Raw genomic sequence first — 20,794 nt, forward strand, 5'->3', positions numbered from 1 at the left:
AATCCTTCTTCTTTAAATACTCCATCCAATCCGATCCATCAGGCTGCACAATCCTAATCCACATGCAATCCTTTTTAAACCCACAGGCCGGTCTCTCAAGCGCTGACCATCAAGTCTCTTTTCCTGTCTGAGGCACTGCAGCACCATCTCAAATACACAGATATTCATCACGTATTACAAAACTTGAATTAAACAAGTACATGAATTAGAATGAGTACACATATGTCGTCATCATTTTGATCCGTTTACTCATGAGTACAAGTTCTAAAAAAAACTAAAGCATATAAATTAGGCCATTTAACAAGGAGCAATTGCTTTCATGCAGGAAATTCTCTACAGTGGCAGAGCAGACTGCAAGTGCAAGAAAAAAATCTGACCCAGCTGCGAAGACAGAAACATGTTCAAATAGTGTTATATAGACTCTAAATATGCAGGCAAAACTACTAAAAACATATTCAATACCAAAAAAATATGCAGTGAAGCATGGTGATTCAAAGAATATACAGTGAAATACACTGTACAGCTGCAAACCAGTTTCAGAATATGCAGTGAAACAACATTCTTAGTCTTAGTGAACCAACAGCAAGGGCACTAACCTGTGAGTCATCTACTTCTTCATCTTATTCAAACATATGATGTCCGGTCGTTGGTTGACCAATGTTGTTCCTCACAATCCTCACGTACTCTAGATAATATTTCTTCAAGTATTGTCTAAGCTCTCTCATCTTCGCTTCTGCTTCTGTATTCTCAATGGTCAAGTAAAAGAACCTAACAAACAGCTTTCATTGATGGGTCCAGGACAGCAGCTATGGGAAGTACCATACTAGGCGTAGCCCAATATTTCTGAAACTTGGTATACATAGCTTTAGCCAACTGATTGAGCAGTTCATTAGTATTCCAAGTCTCATCAAGCAATACATCTCGAACTGCCATAAACATCTTCAGAAAGAGGTGGGTTGTTGGATGTCTATCCGCAGAAAATGCTTTTGTAGCCTCACTAAACTGTTCTAGAAATTCATGAAGCGATTCAGCTTTCCGCCAGTCTTGTTCACTAGGATCATCCTAATATTGCTCTTCTACGAATCTATTGAGAGCTGCTTTATATTTCAAAGCTTCATTCAACATGTCATACGTAGCATTCCAGCAATGGGGAACATCTGGAACCAACCTTGACTTGCCTTTAAGACCTAATGCCTGAACGATTGAGTTGAATGTTTGTAGACGAGAAGGTGTAGATGTGACAACCTTGATAATGTCTCTTACCCTTCCAATTGCACTTGGTATGACTTGCAATCCTGCTTGGACCATTATATTGAGCACATGAGCAGCACATCTGACATGTATATGTTCACCCTTAAAGAACATCTGAGCACCTAGAGCAGCACACAAATCTCTAATCACTCTGTTGTTCATGCTTGCATTATCCAAAGTCACTATGAACACACAATCATCTAAATCCACTCAATCAAGCAAGCCGTGATGCCATCTTGCACAACAAATGAGTTATGGGGAAAGAGATCCGCTTGAATGCAATAATCTTCTTATGGAGCTCAAACTCTTCATCAATGTAATGAGCTGTAACCTCAATATATCCCAAATTTTGGTTTGACAACCACAATCAGCAGTTAAACTGACATGAGACTTCAACTTTGTGATCTTTTGATGTAGCTATAATTTCTCTTCTTCATACAACATCAGACAGTCTGCACGAACAGTTTGTCGACCCACCTCATTAAATGAAGGCTGACAATAATTTATCTTCTCTTTCCAAGTAGGATCATCTGCTTTTCGAAATGCAACTTCAGCACTAAGGAAGTACTTTGCAACCAGACCTCTGAATACAACAGGATCAAATACGGAATTATTTCTATTAGAGTTGTTCTTCAAAGTTGCTAAGAATTTGTCCCTGTCCTCATGAGTGATATGATGACAATAATATCCAATATGCCTATTCAAATGAGTTGTCCCTTTCCCTGACACAGAAGACAACTGGAGCTTGCAATACTTGCACACAGTCTTCTCAATTCCATAAACAATTTCTGAGTCAACATAAACCCAAACTTTAGCCCTCTTTTTTCCTGACCGGCCTGACTGATCAGTAGAGATCGCATCAAGACTATCCTCAACTTCTACTGCTGTTGCTGATGAAACCCTCTCCATAATACCTATATCACAAGATTATAAGTGCAGTCAGCACAGATCTAGCAAGCTATTTCTATTGTACATGGAAACAGTTGTATAGAAAAAAAGCATAGAACTAAAACAACTGTACAATTTATACAGCTAGCAGTACAACTAAAGCAAAATCTAGAATTGATGTTGCAGCATATCACAAGCATAATTTTATACAATAGTATTGTAATGTACTTTTCAGAAAACAGTCTTATTTAAGTAGCCATAAGTAACAACTATGATTTCAGCGTAAGTGTATGATGGAACTAGAAACTGTGCGAGATTGGATTGACAGTGGAACCATATTGGGGCAAGTATCAGATCATATACAATGACATACGAGATCCTCAACCTGTTGTAGTTTACATTCCTAAACGCCCCCGTAATTTATGTTACTAACAGTTTATTTGTCTTCTCCGATGATGTGATATTATCCATTTTCGCATCACATGCATGTATTGTCTACCCTTTGCCCTTTATTTACCACAATAGATCTATCCACTACAAGCGAACATTTGTTTACTGCTAGCTGCTGAACAGGTCGTTCACCAAATCCTGGATGCAATCGCACCTAAAGCCTCGCTGCCGCCATATTCACGGTCTCAATTTTATACAATAGTATTGTACTGCATCTCTCCAAATCGAAATCATGGATGGAATACATGGAGAAGAGAAGAGAAACTCACAGAGTGACGGGAGAGATGCCGGCTCTTAGAACTTTTTCTCATCCTTGTTGCTTATTTTAAAGACTTGTTCTCATCCCCACTCCTTGCTTGATATGCTCTTAGAACTTTTTCTTACCACCTTCTGGCATTGTTAAAATAGGTGTTTTAGGATCTCCACCCTTAATAGGAAGAGGACGATAGTACCGCAAGTTGAGTCAATGCTTGAAGTGTGAACCTTTGATGTTTGGTGTGGTTTGTTATTATGCTTATGCTTGATTTGGATCTTTGTAATGAGTGTAATGATCTTATGTGTTTTCTCCATAATTTCATTTAGTTATAGGCTTAAGGCATAAGGATTAATGAACTAAATAGTTGGGTAGGGTTAAAATTCTGTTTCTGTCCTTTGCTGTTTTTTTAAGCAGTCTGCAATAAATCTGGTACACCTCAAATTTTGTTCGTGCATTGTTCATCAAATTTTTCTGGGAACAAGTAGACTTACATATCTTTCCAATGCCTCAAAAATGACATTCATATCTGTTATGAGCTGTGAGTTAGGGCTGTTCAAAGTTGAGGTTTCTGCGCAGTCTGGAATTCTGGAACAGTTTTAGTTATGCCCAGTTTTGACTAGTTCAACGACAGAATCTGTTAATATGGTCCAAATGAAAGTTGTATATAATTCCTTTATCTTTTCAACAGTGTATAGCATGTATCCTTTTGAATTTTGAAACTCGAGATATGACTGATCTTCTGATCTGCTAATGTTGGATGTCGCCCAAAAAAATTCAGATTCAACCATCCCTCGTATTTATCATGATGGATATTACTGAGATATGTTTCTATAACTTGGAATGCAGATGGCAGCTAGAGGAAGAGGAAGAGAAAGAGGCAGAGGCAAAGGCCGTGGCATGGGTGCAAATGATCCAATTACTGTAGAAGAGCTTATGCAAACTCAGAATGAGATGATGCACGTTTTCATGCAGCATTTACAACAACAACCTCCTCCACCGCCACCACCTGTTCATGCGAGAGATAAGTGTGGCAAATTTATGAAGGGAAGACCTCCGGTGTTTACACACTCAGCTGATCCTATGGAGGCAGATGATTGGCTACGTGTTGTGGAGAGGCAACTGAACATAGCACAGTGCAATGATATGGAAAAGGTGTTGTATGCTTCTGGACAACTTCAGGGAGCAGCTCAGACCTGGTGGGAGTCATATCAAGCTGCTCGTCCCAACAATGCTCCTCCTGTCACTTGGTTAGAATTTTACAGAGATTTCCGAGCACGACACATCATTGAGGGAATGATGGAGCTCAAACAGGAGGAATTCAGATCTCTCAGGATGGGTTCTATGTCTGTGGCTGAGTATCATGATACATTTGAGGAGTTGGCCCGCTATGCCCCAAATGAAGTCAGAGAAGATGTTGATAAGCAGCGTCTCTTCATGAAAGGTCTTTACTATGAACTTAGGTTGCAGTTGGCTAGAAATACCTACCCTACCTTCCAGGCTCTGGTGAATCGTGCTATTGTATTGGATAATATGCGCAAAGGTCAGGACAAGAAGAGGAGGATGCTAGCACAAGGTTCTAGAGGCAACAACCGTCAACGTTTCAATTCTCAGCAAGGTGATCAACAGAGGTCCCAGGGACCGGTTGGTCAATGGGACCGCAACCAACAATCTCAGCGTAATCCTAATCAACAACAGAGTGGACAGCAGACTCCCAGCTCGGGAAATTCAAATGCCACCTCTATGAAGAGAAGTGCTCCCAATACCCCTACTAGGTGTTTTCGCTGTGGAAAAGAAGGTCATATGTCATATGATTGCCCGGAGAGGTTCAATCAGCAGAACAACAATCAAAAGTCTAATTCTCATGGAGCAAAGGTGAACCATGTGGCTGCAGAGACAGTACGGGAGGGACCAGAAATTATGATGGGTACGTTCAGTATCGAATCTATCCCCGCTACAGTTTTATTTGATTCTGGAGCTTCGCATACTTTCATATCACAAGCATTTGTTAGAGTTCATAGCATTTCACTAGTTTCCATGAAAACCCATATGCTAGTAAACTCACCGGGGGTACTATACCGGTTTCGTATTGTTGCCCCTCAGCAAGTCTTTCTTTAAGGGGGTAGATTTCCCGGTCAGTCCTATGGTTATGAGAACTTCAGGCATTGATGTGATCTTGGGTTTGGATTGGATGAAGAAGTATACTACGGAGATTAAGTGCAAAGAGAAAGTAGTACTTGTGACAACACCGAAGGGAGAGAGAATCAGTGTTGATGTAGCAGTACAGGCTCCCCCCATAGCTTCAGTGAATAAGCTAGATGAAGATGTGGATCTTCATGATCGTGTAGTGAATAAGTTTCCGGATGAATTTTCAGATAAGTTGTCATGATTAGAGACATTGAATTTGCTAGTGCAATGGAATCGGTTTTCAGAGGCAGAAGCAACTCGGGAAAGAGAGGATGACTTGAGAGAGTCATATCCACAGATGTTTGTTTATGTACTGCTCAATCTCGAGGACGAGATTCTTTTAAGGGGGGTAAAATTTGTAACACCCAAAAAAATTGTTTTCAATTAATAGGAATTTATTTGATTTATTTAATTATTTTTGTGAGCATTTAATTTAGTGAATAAATAATTTTGTTAAAATTAAAATTCATTATAAGTTTAGTAAACTTGATTGTGCATTCATGCTGAGGTATATTTTATTTTTGTGCTAATTCCTTTTGGTTGGAATTTGGTTGCTCCCAAAATTCTATTTAAAGAGGCTTTGGAAAACAGAAAAGAAAAATAGAAAAAAACAAAGGAGAAAATCCCCTGCCAGCCCAGCTTTCCCCCTGGCCTTCCCGGCCCAGCTCCCCTCTCCCCCTTCTCTTGTTCTCCCCCCCCCCCGCACCCCGGCCCACTTCTTTCTTCTCGGCCCAGCAGCGCGCGCCTCCCTTCCCCACTTCTCTCTCTGACCAGCAGACCCCACCTTTCTCTCGCCGACGAGCTGACCCCACCATGCAGCGTCTTCCTCCTCTCGCCGTGTTCGAGCAATCCCACCCGAACCGATCCCAGGGACGCCACGATTTCTTGCCCTTTTCGCGAACCGAGAACCTATAAAGCCCCTAGAGATGCCCCACGTGTTGTTTTTCCCTTCTTAGCCACTGAAATCGAACCCCAGGAGCCCTAGCCTCACGCTTTTAGATCTCATCAAGCCGCACGTTTTCCCCAACCGCACCGCGAGTTCTTCGCTTCCTCTTGGCCCGAGCAAAGACCCTAGTCGAGACCGCGGTGAGCTCCTCTTTCTCCTGGCGCTTTTCTTTCGTTGTTTGGCACTCGGAATCATGGAATCGGCGGTCTCCGGCGACCTTTCGTTGGCCGACAATGGCGCCGCCGCGCCAGAGTTCTCTCCCGGCGGCCGGACCCGCCGTTGCCTCCCCTGGAGCGATTCGTGACCATCAAGATCAAGATCTACGACCCAGAAAATAACTTACCCCTTCGTTGCGAGATATGCTAAAGAGTCCCTGGACTTTTCCAGGAATCAACCCACGGTCCATGGCGTATTTTCAGCTTTACGCCTTTTAGTTTGGAAAACGTATTCCTGTCGGTTTAAGTTAAAATACGCTTTCCAGTAATTACAGTTTTGCCATCAAAATTGTTTTGCTTATAAAATACTCATTTTGACTCTGATTTGATCCATTCAAATTTCGTTAGATTCATATTTACAAGCTCTACATGTTAGAAGTATTAGTTTACTGTTTTGAAACTTTTTAATTTCATAGTAGCATTTAATTAATTATTTATCTATAGAAAATCTTGGAAAATTCATAACTTCTACATTTTAATTCCGATTTTCGTGAACTTTACGTTTGTGTGAACGTAGCGCTGCGTAGAATATTTTTATAAACTTTTATCTTTATTTTTCCACTGTTTGGTGTATTGTTCTAATTATAGCTTGTTTGCTCCGTGTACGATTGTCTACATTGGAATGCGTGTTGTTGATTGATGATCGGGTTTAGACGGTGAGCCATACGTTGGTGAGCAAGGTCAAGTTTTTGGTGACCAGCAGCAGGCTCAGGAGAGCTTTGATCAAGGCAAGTATAACTTGGGATCATCCTTGTTACCTATTCACTTATAAACACATATATATCATATGCATGCTTTCACCTTATCGACCTTAGCAAAATCATAGATGATTGTTATCTAGATTCCTTGCTACCTACTTGATATGCATTTGGTGTAGATGTGCTAGTGCTTGATATAATCCATGATCTTGTAAGATGATTAATAACTATGCAATGAACGTTAAAAGATGACAAATAACTATATGAGATCTTGTCTGTAAGTGATCACCGGGACAACAGTGCAACCATGAGGGCTATAATGGCTCTCGCTTTAGCTCAGTATGAAGACCTTTTCTAGATTGTTAGAGGTTACCCGAAAGGGCACTAGAGGGGCTGAACCGATACGGGTATAGTGCGAGCCCCTATCCCTATGTACCCGAAAGGGCACTAGAGGGGCTAAACCGACACGGGTATAGTGCGAGCCCCTGTCCCTATGTGTATAGGCTGCGCGTCATTGTGCCATTTGGAAAGGGGTATCTATATCTGCTCGCGATGGAAACCTTGCGGCCCTAACATGTTAGACGAACTTTTAAAAGGCTTCATAGTGATCCCTGCCAACCTTCCTTGGTAGTGGGTTAAGAGGCTGATCACCTCGGGCAAAAGAGTAAATCATGACTCAGAGGTAAAGATGTACAACCTCTGCAGAGTGTTAAAAATAGTATACTAGCCGTGCTCACGGTTAAGAGCGGCCTTGGGGGTTCTTACATCAACGATGATGAGCTTGTTAAGTTGTTATGTTTATTAGATTATCGTTTATGCTAAGAGTTAATTATGCTTACACTTGATCATGTGATTATCAGATTATTTATGTTACCTTGACATTTGCTATTTAATTATGAACATGCTATCCACTGTTAAAAGCTAAATGTAGTCAAACCAGTGTCAGCTATTTGAGCCTTATAAACCCCTGGTTATACTTGTTGAGTACGATATGTGCTCACTCTTGCAATTTCCCAACACCCCAGGTTATGCTAATGATGATGGTTGGAATGAGGACTACCGTTATGAGTATTAGGCTTAGAGTCAACCAGTCAATGTTGTCCCTATGTGGTGCTTCCGTCGAGAGCGTTGTTTATTTCATACTATCATTCTTGTATAAGATTATGTGATTTATTATGTTCCGCTATGTTATAAACACTGCAATGGTATATTTGAGATTTGTCTACTTATATGTGCGACTGTTTCTGGGGCACGTATGAGTCTTTTATGCATCCTATTTTGTTCTTATAATATGGTGTGAGAGACACGGTCTCGAAATCCTAAATTTGACTCCTTATTTTTATAAAAAATATTTATCAAAAAGTTGTATATATATATTTTTATGAAAGTATTTTTCAAGACAAATCTATTCATATGATTTTCACGTTTCCAAACTCAATAACTTAAAAATTATTCACGATTCATATTTCCAATATTTAACTCAAACTTTGTCCAAAAACGACTTCGCCTTTGTGAGTACGAAGGATGTATATATTTATGTTATTTGTTTCATTGCTTCTTTGACAATAATAATAAATCAGTCAAGTCTTCCAAATTTGTTATCAAATAAATATTTTTTGAAATAAAATAAATATTATTAGATCGTTATGAAATATGTTTTATAGTAAATCTATTTGAAGACATAAATGCCTAGACTATATTTTATATAAAGTTATGGTTTATCGGATCCTAAACTACTAAACTCACTGTTGACATACAAAATTGTCCATTGTTTTGGATGCAACATAGATGCCTAGATTGAGCCGAGAGCTTGTTGAACATCGGTTCCCTATCAAAGATGGATTCAGGCCTTATAAGCAACACCCCCGCTGATTTAATTCCACAATTTACGATCGGGTTAAGGAAGAGATTAATTAGCTCTTGCAAGCGGGGTTTATTGAACCATGTAGATATGCGGAGTGGGTCTCTAATATTGTGCCTATTGAGAAGAAAGATTCTAGGAAGATAGAGTTTGCATTGATTTTAGAGATCTGAATAGAGCTACTTCGAAAGATGAATATCCTATGCCTATAGCCGATATGCTTAGCAATGATGCTTCAGGACACCAGGTTATTAGCTTTCTTGATGGTAATGCCAGTTATAATTTGATTTTCATGGCCGAAGAAGATATGTCGAAGACAAATTTCATATGTCCTAAATTTGTTGGTCTTTTTGAATGGGTTGTGATGACATTTGGGCTGAAGAATGCAGGTGCTACTTATCAAAGAGCTCTGATTTAATTTTCCATGATCTAATTGGGATAGCTCCTTTTACTTAGGCTAATATTAAAGACACTTTGGTTGCTACCCTAAAGGGGCTCCTGGACCAAATTGTCTTCCTTTCTTATTCTACCAAAAGTTCTAGGACTAGGTTAAATGCAATACTGTTAATATGTTTAGAGATTTTTCAGCAAGGTTCTTTAGATCTTAAGAGGCTAAACTTTGCTTTAGTCACCTTGATTCCTAAAGTTAATGAAGCAAGTAACATGAAATAGTTTAGGCCTATTAGCCCCATCAATTGTAGTTTCAAAATTTTCTCAAGGCTGCTTACTAATAGACTAGGTAAGGTTGCTCAAAGGTGATTAAACATTTGGTCATAAGAGGTTCTATTGGTATTCTAGCTAATGGGGAGTATAGTTCTTATTTTAAGCTAGGTAAAGGCTTAAGACAAGGAGATCCATTGTCTCCACTCCTTTTTTTAATCTAGTAGGAGATGTGTTCACCAATATGTTGAGCAAATCTACTAGATCTGGTTTTATTAGAGGTGTGTTGAACGATTTTAAGGAGGAGGGAATTCTATCTTTCCAATAGGTTGATGATACAGTCATTTTCTCTAGTGCTAATAGTGTTCATCTTGCTAATCTAAAGTCCGTGTTGATGTGGTTTGAGCAAATCTCTCGTATGAGAGTCAATTTTAACAAAAGTGAGATGATCCCTATGAATTTAGATGATACTAAAATTAATGTAGCCTCTCAGATTCTGAATTGCCCTATAGGTTCCTTTCCTATAAAGTATTTAGGTTGCCCACTTCACTTTAATAAGCTATCTAGACAAGATTTGCAACCTTTAGTATATAAGCTTCTGAAGAGAATGGCAGGGTGGAGTGGTAATTTGCTCTCTCTAGCAGCAAGAGCCTTGCTGTTTAAGACTTGTCTCTCTACTATTCCAGTCTAGTTGTCTTTTCTGAAATTACCTAAATGTGTCATAAGATTGTTGAACACTCAGATGGGAAATTGTCTCCGGAATGACTTAGATGGAGCCCACAAATATCACTTAGCAAGTTGGGCTTAGTATCTATTGTGTAAGGAATATGGTGGTTTAGGGATTCCTAGCATTAGAGATCTAAATATTTGTTTGCTTGCTTCTTGTGTCAAAAGTTGTGAGCAGGATAGGGATAAGTTGTGGAAACAGCATATAGATTACAAATATAAGACTTGTAAGCCTAATATTTTCCAATCTAAGGCCTTAGGATCCTTTGAATTTTTTAAAGGTTTCATGTGGTCCATACAAGCAGCAAAGATGGGTTACTTTTAGCAAATTGGGAATGGTAGGAACTTGTGTTTTTGGGAAGCCTTGCCATTCAATATTGGAAATTGTACAGATTACTTAATGAAAAGAACAAAACAATAGCTGAAATTTGGGATGGGGAGAATTTGAAATGCACATTTAGGGAGAACAATAGATGACAAGCTTTTTATTATGTGGATGCTTTAATCTGGAAATTTAACTCAAAAGGAGTTTACTCTATTCAATCTTTATAGAAAGTTATTAACTTTAGGGGTATCTAGCCTACCTTAGTTTCTTCTATTTGGAATATAAAAATTCCTCCTAGAGTCCAATGTCTTTGCTCATGAGAGTTTAAATGGAGACTGTGTTCACGACTATGACAACTAGTGCAACTAGCAACTAGCGTAGGAGTCTTCGAAGTAGAAGATAAGGTCAAGGCTCGAGATATGGCGCTAGCAGAGGACTATAGCACCGACCTCAATGCCATAGTCCACGACACCAAGCTCAGCCATGTTAATGCCACATCGTCCCACTATGCCATTTGGATATCGAGGTTCAGCGCCATGGTCTATGGTGTTGAGACATGTTACCTCAACGCCGTAGACCATGATGTCGGCCCTAGGGTTCAAAATGCAAATGAAACATCCAAGGATATAAATATGAATACTTTTTAGAAAAAAGTAAAAAAGTAAAAAAAAATGGTATGTGTTTCAGCTATGGGTGCACCTATATCAGAAATCAAAAGTGGCACATGGATTGAGAAAAAAATGAGACAGTGGATTTTGATACCACTTAGAGTACATCATGGAAGAAAATACACAAACAAAAACAATATGGAGGCACAATGCTTTTAAAACAGGTTCACTTATTTGCCTGCATCCATGAGGCTTGACTATGCGAGCTTGCCCACATAAACAACAATTACACTAGTATCTGAGTGCTCCTGTAGCCTTGTCACCACCCAAACCTGTCACTGAGTCATCTCTTGGTTACAACAGAATTTGGATTTTCCATTAAAAATAGGGTTGGGCTCATATTTATGTCCCTAGGATATAGAGTGCAACACAAAATCTATCTTAACCCCTAATTCAACTCAAATCCGATTGTGACCAAATCATAAACATATCTATCAACAAGTATGTTGCACATATAGAAAACTATCTCTATGATTCCATTAAAAATATTATTTGTGCTCCCCTTGGCAAAAAAGATAAAATCATGAAAATACATAACAATGTCCAAAATTTATCATATATGAAACATATATGGTATTTTACACAACAAGAAATTGAACACTTATTTTGTTACCACACATCTATATAAATAGATGAAGATATTCTAAAGTGAAAGTAAACTATCTAAATATCTCCTTCACCATCACAAGGCTCATTTTACTATTTATAGTTTAGCTAACATATTGCAATAGCAATAGTTTTATTGGCTTTGTGTATTTGAAGCTTTACTCATTAGATCGATATTGATAAATAGACAACACACAGGTAGATAGAAAAGGCAACAAAACATACAAAGTTTATGATAGATTAAAATCCCAGAAATAGTAAGATAAAGTAACCAACAACTTTGGTTTACAATATAGCACTTAATGCAGTAGAAACAACATAGTAGCACCACCTAGAACTATAGAGCGATTTATTCGTCCAACATGTTTAGGACAATTGAAGTAGCATTCTTGGCGCATAATCCACTGCAAGACTCATCACCACAGTCAAGGGAAGGGATGAATGTCAACCCCAAACAGCCGCAAACGCTTTTCTACCCTTACAATTTCAAGTGATGTCGATTCAAGAAATGTTGTTTGCTGTGGCATCAGATTAGTTGGAGGCATCAGCTCCCCAAATCCAATGGACAAAGGCATCGATGCTGGAACAATCCCATGGCATGTACTAAATCCAAGGTTCTCATGGTCCCAATCATCAATCATCAATCTAGATGGAGAGAAGATTGGACATGGCACATGATGTGGTAAAGACATGGTACCAGTATGGGGCTTGATATGAATAAACATGTGGTCTGTGCTTCTAGTCTTACCGACACCACGGTAGAAGGATAAAACATCACCTTTCTTGAGATTCTTCTCCTTGATAAAGAAGTGCCAGCCCTTAGTCAGGACATAGGTCTTGCTATTGTTCCAGAGGCAAAAGCGAAAGCACCAGATTAACCCTGTGGACATGTCCTCAAAATTGAGAAAATCTTCATCATCTTCAGCACTCTTGGTCTTGGAAATCTTGGGAAAGCACTCCTCTGCGCATTGCCTTGGGATCAATAGACGATTCAGCTTGCCAACATCACTTGCAGTCAGAATCTTACTAAACAAGTACTCCACATCAACGACCTTCCTGCCCCTTTGTCTTCCCTCACATAAATCTAAAGCTCCATGACCATTGCTCATGCTAGATTGGAAAACTAGTGTAGGCTTGGATGACCAGTTAGAGACATATCGAGAGGGCAAAGGGGGGTTTACCATCTGGAAGGGATTCAAACATGGTGGGACCTTCCCCATCTGCACCTCCATCTCCCTTGAAATCGTTGTTGCCGAGAAAGCCATGGATCTAGAAGAGAGGTGCTATGCAAAAAGAATTGGTGAGGTAGGGGAGGGGATGTGGATGGGGGTTGATGGGATTAAGTAGTTGCAAGATTGTACTTCTTTATATGGGTATTTATTGTGCTTATTAATTTTTCTTTTGGCAGCAAATGAGAAAGTGGCTTTGGTGATTTGGTAGCATTCTGGAATCCTCTACCCTCCCATGAGAAGAGTAGGGTGCCATTTTAGGATCTTGTCTTATTTGCATGCATTAATTAGTCCATCAGGGTTATTTAAATGGGATACTCCAAAGCTCAGCCTTAAGAGTTGCTTAGGACGGCCCAGCTGGCAATTGCCTAGCTAAACATGGCCTGCCATGACCTTTCACCCTCAAGCCACATGAGGCCCACCTCTTGACCTGGCACCGTGGGATGCCTCCAACCAACTTCTACCTTAACCACTAAGGAAAGGGTGAGGGGTTCAAACGTATTCAATACACCAACCCACATAGGACACACATGCACACACTCTGCTAGGTATGAGAAGGATGACTCCCCTTAGACCTTTTGAGCATGGGGCAAGGCGTTTCTTCAATCAATACCTTGGTGATAGACAAGACCACACCAGGGCATAGCTATGTCACCTCGCGTGGCTTAGCACCACCCAAATCCTGTCTAGCCTAATGGATGGGTGTTTGATCAAACCCACCACATTGTGGGGACCAGACTCTCCAACTTTGAGTGGATCCTATGCCCCTAATCCAATTGGATGAGGACATCTCAACCATACATGCTTCCTCAAGTCTCAACCATTCACAATACAACATTGAACACACAAATCAAGGGACATTTCCATGAATACATGCCAAGAAACTACAAGGGTAGATTAGGGGTCGAGAAAGCCATAGATCTAGAATAGAGGTGCTATGCAAAAAGAATTGGTGAGGTAGGGGGATGGGATGTGGATGGGGGTTGAAGGAATTAAGTAGTTGCAAGATTATACTTCTTTATATGGCTATTTATTGTGCTTATTAATTTTTCTTTTAGCAGCATATGAGAAAGTAGGTTTGCTGATTTAGTAGCATTGTGGAATCCTTGACCCTCCCATGAGATGAGTAGGATGCCATTTTAAGAGCTTGTCGTATTTGCATGCATTAATTAGTCCATCGGGGTTATGTAAATGGGATACCCCAAATCTCGGCCTTAAGAGTTGCTTAGGACGGCCTAGCTGGCCATCGCCTAGCTAACCATGGCCTGCCATGTCCTTTCACACTTAAAGCCTTATGAGGCCCACCTCTTGACGTACCACCATGCAATGCCTCCAACCACCTACTACCTTAACCAGAAAGGGTGAGGGGTCCATACGTATTCAATACACCAACCCGGACAGGACACACACGCGCACACTCTGCTAGGTATGAGAAGGATGACTCCCCTTAGACCTTCTGGGCATGGGGCAAAGCATCACTTTGATCAACACCTTGGTGACAGACAAGAGCACACCAGGGCACGACTATGTCACCTCGCATGGCTTAGCCCCACCCAAATCCTGTATAGCGTAATGGATAGGTGTTTGATCATACCCACCACATTACGGGGACCACAATTGGGACTCTCCAACTCTAAGGGGACCCTATGCCCCTGATCTGGCCAGATTAAGACATCTCAACCGTACATGCTTCCTCAAGTGTCAACCATTCACAATACAACGTTGAACACACAAATCAAGGGCCGTTTCCATGAAGATGTGCCAAAAAACTACAAGGGCAGTGAATTATTTCCTAACTAATTTTGATTTCAACATTTCTAAGAATGTTATACTACCTAAATATTCTATATTGATGTTTATTAGATTTATACATCAAGAAAAGGATGACATGTGGTCTAAGGATCAAGACATGATGCTACAAAATGGATCTATCCAAAAAGTAAGAGGGACGGACGACCGGACCAATCTGCTACCAAGATAAAGTAACATGGATGAATGACTGAACATGCCATAACTTTTGATTTCCAAAAGTTATGAAGGTCTATTAGGACATTTTGGAAAGCTTATCAAGTCTAGTTTCCAATTGTTCTAGTTACAAGTATTTTGGAATTCCCAATGCCAAGATACATCTAGATTAGCCAAGACTGCTTAGAAGGTTAATAGTCTTCCTAGGACAGAAAGTTGGTACACTTCCCATGCAAAACTGTACCATTCTAAAATGTTTCATGGTGCATGCTACACATAGTTGGAAGCATACTGCTTTCACACCCAATAAATGGCTCATCATTTTGACTTCCCACTAGGGAGTTAGAACTCTTATAGTGGAGACTACTCTTGAGGGAAACACCCATGTGACAACTCATGGAAATCCATTTTGTGGAAGCCTTTTCACATACTTAGTCTTTTTATTTCCATCTCATGTTCATATCTATCTAGGAGGGTTGTTCCTAGTATAAATATCCCTATGCTCCTAAGGAAACTAAGTGCTGGGAGTTTAACTTCATCATAAAAAGTAGCCCCAAACTTTAGAGTGAGAACTTTAGGATTGGTTCTTAAACTCTCATAACAAAGTTTGCTTGCAATAAAGTTGTTATGTCAAAGATGAAAGTTTGACTTCACCAAGCCTTAATTGAAATCGATAAAAGATTTCATCCTCCCTTCTAGCAAATCAACAAGCATAACAAGACAAGGCGAATAAAAGAATTTGGCTTTGCTCATCAATTGAAACTAAGAAAGAACATGAAGCAAAAATTGATTGAGTCAATAACTTGATGCACGAAGCTGAAGAATTGAAGAGTTAGATGTAGTAAAAGACCACTTCACCCTTATATGTGAAAAGGGTTGTAACCATTTATGTTAAGGGAAAAATAGTCATTTAGTGTAAAATACAAAGATGGGGCCCTATAAATACCCCCACCGACATGTACAATCACATCATACAATGAATACAACTTTTATTTGTATTCAACTTTTGATGTTTGTGTGATTGTTCAGTTTGAATAAAAACTTTCACTCAACACTAAGACTTTTGATAATCAAAACCAGAACCTTGTTTAGCTATGTACTAATGAAACTCAGAGATACAGATCTCTACCCCTTTGCTCTTATGATTTCCTTTGTGGGATTATAGAATTGGCGACTTCATCCGCTCCTAATTGGTGCACCTACTCCCTTGTTGTTATCGCTGCTTGCAGCAAGTTATCCAGTTGTTCTTTAGCTAGTTATCTAGATGAAGATCCTATGTCATGAAGATCAGGACCAAGGACCGCATCATCTAGTATCAAAGCTTTTATTACTACGGTAGGATTCATTATCCTTAGATACATGTATTTTTGTTTCGTCCTATCCACCAAAAGGTTAGAAAAATATTTTGCTTTAGCCCTTTGTTTCAATTTGTTATTCTAGTGAGTTTTGGTCCATTAGCGTATTTGTTTTAGTTTATGATTATATTATCCTCCACTTTCTTTGAGCATCTTTTTTATATATCTAAAAATCCCCATAAGAAAATTTTAAAACATGTATCATGCTTAGCATTAATTTTTATCCTATTAGCTATATCCATTGGATGTATCTTGTTTCTATCAAGTTAACATTATTCTTACTTCTATAAAAAAGTGTGTCAAAAAAAGAAAGAAAAGTTACAAAAAAGAGTTGACAAAAGTTGTGAAAGAAGAGTAGAAAGATCAGTTTTGTTTATGTGCACAAGAGCTAAAATTTTTATCTGTTGCATAACTAGATTGCTATCCATCCTTTCGTGCAAAATTTTATTTGGTTTTGATTGCAACACTGGCATCCTAAGAGCATCTTCAAGAGATCCTCATATTTAGTTTCCCAAAATATGATGTTTTCCAACTCCTAAATTAGTATGAGAAGGAAAAAATAAGTCATCTCAAGAGCTTCCTATATTTCTATCCTAAAATTTTTTCCTCGACACTTTTTCCTACGACCTAGTTTTATGTTTTGTATCAGGAGCCCTTCCACCAGATCTTTCTTTCTTGTATTTTTCTCACCTAGAGTCCTGTTGAAAGCATCTAGGCCCCTTGAATGGGTTTCAATGATTGATGACAACCGTTGATTACTATGACTAACGTGTGTTTTGTAGAAACATTAGTGTTAGGTCATGGTAATGACAATCTTGGGTAATATGGTTTTCATGCCCCCTGTCGATGGAAATCATTTCAGTTTTCAAAGAATGCATGACAAGGTTAAGGGTGGTTAGTTTCGAATGTCAAAGGTGTTGAGTGATGTTCGAATTAGTCGTTAGCACTTTGTTTTTTCCTTTGGCTATACTCACTACAAGAAATCTAATGTTTTATGAAAAAATTCCTCATGACGGGGCCTATTTTGTCATATAGTATACCATAATAAGACGCACAATTTTCTCTCGTCACAAGTGGATGAGAGCTAGATTTTTTATGACAACTTTATTTTTTGTCACATAAGGGTAGCTGATGTCGTCACAAATTGTGTGGTGCGGGAGATGAGTGGCGGCTTCTTTTTGTGAAGCTAGAAAGTGTATTTTGTGACTATTCTATGACAACATGTTTTAGTTAGTTGAAAATTGACCTACCCGAATGTTACTGCACCCCTGCAGGTGGGCCTAAGTCATGACTAAAATGATTCCCCAATCCCCATTGCGGGCACGGCCTCATCCGCATCGACAACTCCATCTCCCCCACCCCAACAGAACATGACAACGAGCGGAGGCAGAGGGCGGCTTCTGGTGGCGCGGTGGATGGGCAGCGGGCAGCGGCCTTTAGCGAGCGTGGTGGACGGTGAGCTAGACGAAGGCAGCTCCTCCTCTCCCCCAACTAACGGCTCAGTGGCTGTACCCTAGCTTCTACCTGACTGAGCGGAGGCAACATGGATCTCCGGTGACCACTGCGACACCATCACGCTCCAGCTCCCTAGGTGCTTGTGGCTCGTGCCACCACCATTACCCTCCACGTCCCCCTCTATTTGGTCAGCAATGGCGCCCTCACCCCCTCAATTCAATCAGGCCTCATATCACAGGCGTCGTCATCTACTGCTCGCATGCGGCGGTCAGCTAGGGATGTCCACCAACCTAGACCCCTTGCTGTTGTTCAAGCTGCAGCAGTTGTGGTAAGTGTTGTCGATATGGAGGCACCGGTTGATGAAGTGTCCAACTTCTCATTGATACTATGCATAGAATCACTACAAAAAATTTGTTAATCCGTGACGGATTCTGGATGATGGATATCCAGCCCAAAACCCAATACCTGGTCACATATATAAGCTGTCCATAACCTAATCCACCGACTGCCTCCCCAGTCTCCACCATCTGCCTCTCACCCATGGGCCGCCACCCCTACTGTGCCTTCCACCTGAGCTCAACCGCCCCCTCGAGTGTTGTTGTCTCATGCCATGGCTCCTACCACCATCTAGCGTGCCATGAGTGCAGGTTAGTATCCAGCCCCAACACTTCGATCCGGCCATGGCGGCATCTAGAAGCACAGAATCTGGTGAGGGATGCGTCCAAGAGCATTGACCCAGGCTACGGCAGTGTTCAGGACCCTCAATCCAATGATGGCGGCGTCAGCAGCCATGAGCACAGGATCTGGTCCAATAGTTCAATCTGGCCATAGTTACGTTCGAGAGCACAAGATCCATCCCTAACACCTCAATCCGGCCGTGCAGGATCCGCTGGGGGATGCGTCCGATAGCTTCGACCTGGGCCAGGCGTCGTGCAGGAGCCTCAATCCGACGATGGTGGCAGCAGCAGCCACGAGCGCAGGATCCGGCCCCAATGGCTTGATTTGGATGTAGTGCCATCGTGGAGCGCACGATCTGCTAGGTGGCTACTGGTTGTATTTCTTTGGAATCTCAGATTGCTCTTCATTAAATTCTTTTTGGTGGATTTGTATGTAGTAGCTCAATCTGGCAAGCCAAGGTCGTGCTCATCGTCTTATCCAGCAGGCTTCCTCTACTAGTACGCTAAGAGCAGGTGAATCGTCTTATCCAGCAGTGGCTTCCTCTACTAGTATGCAGATAATAATTCTTATCCTTATAGTTTTCTGCTTGCTAGAATGTGTTATGCATGAATTTCTGTGAATGTTTCGTTTTTAAAGATCAGAATTTCTGTGAATGGTTACTATATTGCAGATTAGTAGGAGTATTTCTGAATTCACAGTAAGAGTATTTCTGAATTGACCAAATTGAGTATCACTGTGTTCTGTGAATGGTTACTACATTGCAGATCAGTATGAGTAGTTCTGAATTGACCAAATTGAGTATCACTGTCTATCAACTATTTGCATTCGCAAGCTATCACTTTTACAGTTCATTGTGTTGAACAAATTCGAGAAAATTTATTTAAGAATTAATGTCTTTTAATGTGCTGATTTTATATCTTGGATAAGAAAAATGAGAGCTCAGACTACTTGTTGATGCTTAACAATAAGGTCTTTTTGATAACTGTTATGGCTGTTCAGAAATATATCAAGTGTTACTGCAGCCAATGGAGCAGCTAGCACTGCTGATATTAACAGTTGTAGCATAGCAGTAGTTCTGCGGCACCTATGGCTACTTGTTTCTTTAATTTTTGTATCTGCTTGTTGTTTCTTTAATTTTTGTATCTGCTTGAATATGTATCGGGTCAATTGTACTTCTAATATTTGTGGGATGAATCTAATCTGCACACTGAATTGCCCTTGCAATCATACATTAAATATGACTCTGCATACTAAGATTAGTGACATTGTCCTACATTCGTTTTTTTTGCAGCTTATAGTTAACCTCTTAGTAGCTGCATTCTGAAATTTTCAGTTGAAACTTAACAGCTGTAGGAAAATTATGCATGCACCCCAAAGGGCTCATACCTCTTATTTGCTAAATAAGTTTAATAATCATATATTATTAGTGTGCTGGAAATTTTTGAATAGTATATCTATTACAGGTATTAACAGTAGCATTTATTTTGAGCAGACATTGAGAAAGCAAGGGTGGAAACTGAGATTTTAGAAAACTCAGTTTGCTAGTTTCTACTTCAACTGGTATGTATTTGTTTGCTACCATAAGTCAAAACTGATGTTTCCTTGGTAAATCATGTATTTCTCTAGCTGCACTGACTATGAGAATGTATTTTCGTGTATATGTGACTTGCATTTATTTCTTTTTCTTAATGAAATAGCTGCCAGACTATTTAATAGATGCACTAGTTTTTTTATAGGAATTAATAGCTTTTTGTGTTGTAATTTATAATTCACCAACCGGTAGTGTTATATTGGCTTGTCATTGCAATATTATTTGTTAAGCTTTCTGAATCTCCATTTGCTTCAACGTTTCTTTTTTCATGCATGGTTTCAGGAAAGGCTTGAGGGCAGTGCAAAATAAGAATTGGTGGATAAACAACATTGGCAAAGCGAAGGAAGGAACATCATTCAAGTTGGCTGCATTGCTTATTGCTGCATGGTGGATAGACAATGTTGCCTGTATGACTTAGTGTTTTTCTAAAATGTGTGTAAATGGCATCTTTGTATCTTTGTATCTTTGTATACATAAACAAATTCTTCCAAATGGTTGTAATATCCATGTGAGTGCGATAAGAAATTATTATCATCTTGATATTTGCCATTCAATAAATGGGCCACCTTTGATTTTAGTCTCTTAAGAAATGAGCCGATATCTCTTAAAATAAATAAAACATGTGAGCAAGATGGTGACATAAGCATCCATGTCATCATCCATGTAAGCATCCAAGATGATGTGGTATTTCATCCATGACAGTTTAGAATCGTCACAGATATTGGGCTTGGACTGGGCTTTGGGCTGTTCTATGACGGTTTAAGACCGTCATGGATTCTGTTAATCT

At 39.9% G+C, this 20,794-nt stretch overlaps 1 long non-coding RNA gene and 1 pseudogene across 1 annotated transcript; one reads left to right on the forward strand and one right to left on the reverse strand.

Annotated features, from left to right (window-relative positions):
- On the reverse strand, positions 1,063-2,160 carry LOC8086079 (annotated as a pseudogene).
- Positions 19,764-20,592, forward strand: LOC110437202. The gene is made up of 2 exons (XR_002455394.1): positions 19,764-19,976; positions 20,290-20,592. It is a non-coding gene; the product is annotated as an uncharacterized LOC110437202 (long non-coding RNA).

This window comes from Sorghum bicolor, chromosome 7 (genome assembly GCF_000003195.3).
Source record: "Sorghum bicolor cultivar BTx623 chromosome 7, Sorghum_bicolor_NCBIv3, whole genome shotgun sequence".
NCBI lineage: Eukaryota > Viridiplantae > Streptophyta > Magnoliopsida > Poales > Poaceae > Sorghum > Sorghum bicolor.